The sequence below is a fragment of the Rhinoraja longicauda genome, chromosome 11 (genome assembly GCF_053455715.1).
Source record: "Rhinoraja longicauda isolate Sanriku21f chromosome 11, sRhiLon1.1, whole genome shotgun sequence".
NCBI lineage: Eukaryota > Metazoa > Chordata > Chondrichthyes > Rajiformes > Arhynchobatidae > Rhinoraja > Rhinoraja longicauda.
The window spans coordinates 8,281,250-8,287,286 of record NC_135963.1 but is presented as its reverse complement, the minus strand read 5'-3'; positions in this window follow the sequence as shown (position 1 = coordinate 8,287,286).

Sequence of the window (6,037 nt, the reverse complement as noted above, 5' to 3'; positions counted from 1 at the left end):
TGTTGACAATAATACACAAAACTAAACTAGAGAGCCCCACTCTGTGCCATGTCCCAGTGACAACGCCCCACACCTCACTGTTTGGCTTCAAATGCCATTTCGTTTTTTTGTTTAGTTAAGAGATACAGCACGGAAACAGGCCCTTCGGCCCACCGAGTCCACACTGACCGGCGATCCCCGCACGCTAACACTATCCCACACACACTAGGGATAACGTATAATTTTACCAAGCCAATTAACCTACACGTCTTCGGAGTGTAGGAGGAAACCGGAGCACCCGGAGAAAACCCACGCAGGTCATGGGGAGAACGTACAAACTCCATACAGACAGCTCCCGTAGTCAGGAGGGAACCTGGGTCTCCGGCGCTGTAAGGCAGCAACTCTACCGTTGCGCCACCGTGCCTCCCGTGATGTAGGAAACATGACGGCCAATTTGAGCGCACCATACTCAGAGAGCGTTGAACCCTACAGTACAGGAATAGGACCTTCAGCTCACAGTGTCTGAGCCCAACATGATGTCAAACCCTGGTGAGACCGCACCTGGAGTACTGTGTGCAGTTTTGGTCTCCAAATTTGAGGAAGGATATTCTTGCTATGGAGGGCATGCAGCGTAGGTTCACTAGGTTAATTCCCGGAATGGCGGGACTGTCGTATGTTGAAAGGCTGGAGCGATTGGGCTTGTATACACTGGAATTTAGAAGGATGAGGGGGGATCTTATTGAAACATATAAGATAATTAGGGGATTAGACACATTAGAGGCAGGAAACATGTTCCCAATGTTGGGGGAATCCAGAACAAGGGGCCACAGTTTAAGAATAAGGGGTAGGCCATTTAGAACGGAGATGAGGAAGAACTTTTTCAGTCAGAGAGTTGTGAATCTGTGGAATTCTCTGCCTCAGAAGGCAGTGGAGGCCAGTTCGTTGGATGCTTTCAAGAGAGAGCTGGATAGAGCTCTTAAGGATAGCGGAGTGAGGGGGTATGGGGAGAAGGTAGGAACGGGGTACTGATTGAGAGTGATCAGCCATGATTGCATTGAATGGCGGTGCTGGCTCGAAGGGCTGAGTGGCCTCCTTCTGCACCTACTGTCCGCCGAGAGCACTTCCTCAACATTTGACCAGCTCTTGTCCGAGTGCAGTAGGGCCAAGTCATCTGCGTATCCATACTGGCGCGAGGTCGTGCGTGGCAGATCGCTGATATAGAGATTGAAGAGCATGGGGCCCAGTACCGAGCCTTGGCCTTCCCCTAGCTAACAATGATCTATTCTACATTTTCCTTGACCTTCGTCCCCTTTGATGTCTCGTTTCCAGTGAAGAAAGCTAATGGCATGTTGGCCTTCATGACAAGAGGATTTCAGTATAGGAGTAAAGAGGTTCTTCTGCGGTTGTGTAGGGCCCTGGTGACACCACATCTGGAGTATTGTGTGCAGTTTTGGCCTCCTAATTTGAGGAAGGACATCCTTGTAATTGAGGCAGTGCAGCGTAGGTTCACGAGATTGATCCCTGGGATGGCGGGACTGTCATATGAGGAAAGATTGAAAAGGCTAGGCTCGAATTCAATGGAGTTTAGAAGGATGAGAGGGGATCTTATAGAGACGTATAAAGTTATAAAATGACTGGACAAGCTAGATGCAGGAAAAACGTTCCCAATGTTGGGGGAGTCCAGAACCAGGGGCCACGGTCTTAGAATAAAGGGGAGGCCATTTAAAACTGAGGTGAGAAGGAAAGGGGATTCGCCCTAGACGTAGCTCGAGGGAGTGGTGGCGTAACAGCTAATAGCCACAAGATAAGACTAGTCGTTACGTTCGTTAACCAGTTTTTCCACTGGGGAGAAAAACAGAAACACCATATCACATTCCTGCCGACTTCCATTTCCTTTTATAAACACAAAGCTTAACGCCCATGTTTATCTTCCCTGCCTTCTCTTGCACTGTGCTCAAACAGATGCATTAGTAGCAGGCCACTCAAGCCTGGTCCCTCACGCAATAGATATGTGGAGCTGAGAGAGCTGAATCAGCAAAGTACAAAGCATAATTACTCTTCGGATGACGACCTGCTGTAACCTCAGCTCCACAGTCCTGCCGCTCCTGGTAACCTTTCACTCACTCCCTCGGGTTTAGAGATACAGCCTGGAAACAGGCCCTTCGGCCCACCGAGACCAGCGATCACCCGCACGCGGTGATCCGGTGACACGGTTACCCAGGCTGCACCGTGGCGCAGTGGAAGCATTGCTGCCTCACAGCTCCAGAGACGTGGGTTCGATCCTCACTCCGGGTGCTTGTCTGCACGGAGTTTGTACGTTCTCCCCGTGACCTGCGTGGGTTTTCTCCGGATACTCAGGTTTTTTAGATTTAGATTTAGAGATACGGCGCCGAAACAGGCCCTTTCGGCCCACCGGGTCCGCGCCGCCCAGCGATGCCCGCACACTAACACTATCCTACGCCCACTGGGGGCAATTTTTTTAAACATTTGCCCAGCCAATTAACCTACAAACCTGTACGTCTTTGGAGTGTGGGAGGAAACCGAAGATCTTGGAGAAAACCCACGCAGGTCACGGGGAGAACGTACAAACTCCGTACAGACGGCACCCGCAGTCAGGATCGAACCTGAGTCTCCGGCGCTGCATTCGCTGTAAGGCAGCAACTCTACCGCTGCGCCACCGTGCCGCCACACCGTTACCTTCCACATTCCAAAGACGTGCAGGTCTGCAGGCTAATTGTCTTGGTGAAATTATAAACTGTCCCTAGTGTGTGTAGGATAGTATCAGTGTGCAGGGAACGCTGGTTGACTCAACCTCAGGTGCTCAAGAGAAACCAATCCTAGTTTGCCCAATGTCTCCTTATAATTAATGCCCTCAAATCCAGGCAGCATTCTGGTAAACCATTCCTGCACCCACATCCTTCCTCAGTTTTTATTTTATTTTTTATTTTTAGAGATAAAGTGCGGAAAACAGGCCCTTCGGCCCACCGAGTCCATGCCGACCAGCGATCATCCCGTACGACAGCACTATCCCGCACACTACAGACAAGTTATAATTTTCACCAAAGCCAATTAACCTACAAACCTGCACGTTTTTAGCACGAGGGAGAAAACTGGAGCACCCGGGGAAAACTCACGTGCTCACGGTGGGAACGTACAAAGACAGCCCCACGGTCAGGATAGAACATGGGTCTCTGGTGTAGTAAGGCAGCAACTCTACCGCTGTGCTGCCCGAATGTAATACAATGTAATGTAATCAAAACAGCATGCGATATTCCAAATGCGGTCTAATCAATATCCTATGAAACTGCAACATGACTCGTTGACTCTCATAATACTGCATTGCGTGGCATAGTGGCGCAGCCTCATATCACTAGGGACCCAGATTCGATCCAAACTGTGGGTGCTGTGTGCGTGGAGTTTGCATGAATTTACCGACCACCTCATGCACGACCATGAAATTGTCTTGTTTCCCAATTCTATTTTGCACTGACTCTTGTTTTTTGAAGTCTCTTTTCTTTTCATTGTCTGGCAGAATTTGTAATTTCAGTATAATTTATCCTTTTGTGCGTTGGCTGAGTCTATCTGCCTGTGGTGCTGCTGCTGCAAGGAAGATTATCATTGGAGCTGTAGTTTAGTTGAGTTTAGAGATACTGCACGGAAGCAGGCCCTTTGGCCCAGCGAGTCTGTACTGACCAGCGATCCCCACATTAACACTACCCCACACACACTAGGGACAATTTTATTTTACATTGATGGCAGTCCAATTAACCTACAAACCTGTACGTCTTTGGAGTGTGGGAGGAAACCGAAAATTTCGGAGAAAACCCACGCAGGTCAAGGGGGGAACGTACAAACTCCGTACAGACAGCACCCATAGTCAGGATCGAACCCGGGTCTTTGACGCTGTGAGGCAGCCACTCTACCGTTGCACCACCGTGCCACCCTCACGTACTTGTGCATCTGCATCCTTTGAGCGCGAGACCCAGGTTTGACCTGTCTGTTCATGCTGTCTGCACTGAGTTTGTACGTTCTCCCTGTGACTGCGTGGGTTTTCTCCAGGTGCTCCAGTTTCCTCCCACACTCCAAAGACGTGCAGGTTTGTAGGTTAATTGGCTTCTAACTTGTCCCGAGTGTGCAGGATAGTGCTAATGTATGGGGTGATCACTGGTTGGCACGGACTCGGTGGGCCGAAGGGCCTGTTCCCATAATGAAACTCGCTTTGATTCTACGTTTACAGAAATAAGCAGGCGACAATATTTCAACAGACTGTAAACTTTTACCAGATTTATTGATTTTTACTATGTACAAAATGTTTTGGACAAATTAACTCAGCTGCAAGATATCATTGGGGTAACTACCAGAAGGCAATAAAATATCCATCTAACACTCTCTGCAGCGACACCGCGAGTCCAGTTGGGAACACTTTGTGCATTTAGTAACATTGGGGTGTCGCTGACATCTCTAGTTCTTCACATCTTCCCATAAAAATCTGAGAAATTGAAGAGTTTTGTGCACGGTTTAGGATTCAAAATCTTCACTGCTCCTTCTGTTGAACCAACCGTTTTTCAGTAGTCATTTTTTTTGTTGTGGCGTTTTCAAATTATTCAGAATTTAGTGCAATCCAGGGAGACACACTCCATTCCTTCACTGCTGACGATGGACCTGTGATAAGTTGAATGTCCATTTCTCAGACCACTGCAATGTGGACAGTTCGCGAATTCTCTTGCAGAAATAGCACCACGCTAGACTTCTTCGGTAGATTCAATTCAAAGCATTGCTTTGCCATAAACCACTAGCAGGAAGTATCTAATTGATGGCGAGTTAGTGGTCTGAAAGATGATATGAACTGCATTGAGTCAGCAAGCACCCCCTTCATACACATATACTGTCGTGAATATGGCCACATAGATACATTGGAGTTGAGTGGTAACATTGTGCAGGAAGGTACTGCAGATGCATCGAAGATAGACACAAAATGCTGGAGTCACTCAGCGGGCGGGGCAGGCAGCATCTCTGGATAGAAGGGTCTGGGTGCAAAACGTTTTGCGTCGAGACACTTCCTCAGACTCTGGGAAGAGGGAGACACAGAGATAAGAAAGTGTAAGGTGTGAAACCGAGACATCAAAGTGGATGGGTGTTCAAGGAAATGAAAATCCCCTTTGATCTCTCATTTTCACACCTCACACTTCCTTATCTCTATGTCTGCCACTCCCCTGAATCGCAGTCTGAAGAAGGGTCTCGACCCGAAACGTCACCCATTCCATCTCTCCAGAGATGCTGCCTGTCCCGCTGAGTTACTCCAGCATTTTGTGTCCACCTTGAAAGGAAATCCCTGTTAGGTGCTGCTCTGAAACATAATTATATACGAAATGACTATTTGTGATATAATTTACTAATACAAAGTGTCCCAATTCACATACTCAACCTCATAATATAATAATAATGAAAATACAATATTGTCATATGTACAGTGTGATAAAAATTGACGTTAAAAAAATAAAAAAGGTAATTTAGTTCTAAAATCAGTAGTAGACACACACACACACATCACTCCAACAGGCTCCAACAGTTAAACCGATGACTCCAGAATACAAATCATAATTTCCAGCTAATTTGGATTTTCAGGCAAAATATATCAGACAATAAACCTCTCCCGGCTTATCGTCAATGGCACAAGAGAGCACAAATAATCACTGTTTAGTTTGCCCGTAAGGAGTAAGTGCAGAGGCGACTGATGATGATACGTTGTACGCAAGGAGGCCTCTCTGCAGCTAAACAAGTGACCGACCTAGCTTCGATAGCAGGAGAGAGCAGTTTATTGACCTCCCATTTCCACAGGAGACGCGTAGTGGCATCAACCGTGATAGGAGCGGGCATTTCCTGAGGTGTCTCTACAGGACACATCCAGCGGTCTCGCAAAGCGGGTATATGGCCTCCTGAATCGCTAAACGTGCAGAACCTGCAGAGGTGGAGTGGACAGAGCCTCTAGCCAGTGCGGCCTCTCACTTGAGCATCAGTCTGGTTGTCTTAAAGAAGCCCTTCGTCAAGAAAAATAAAG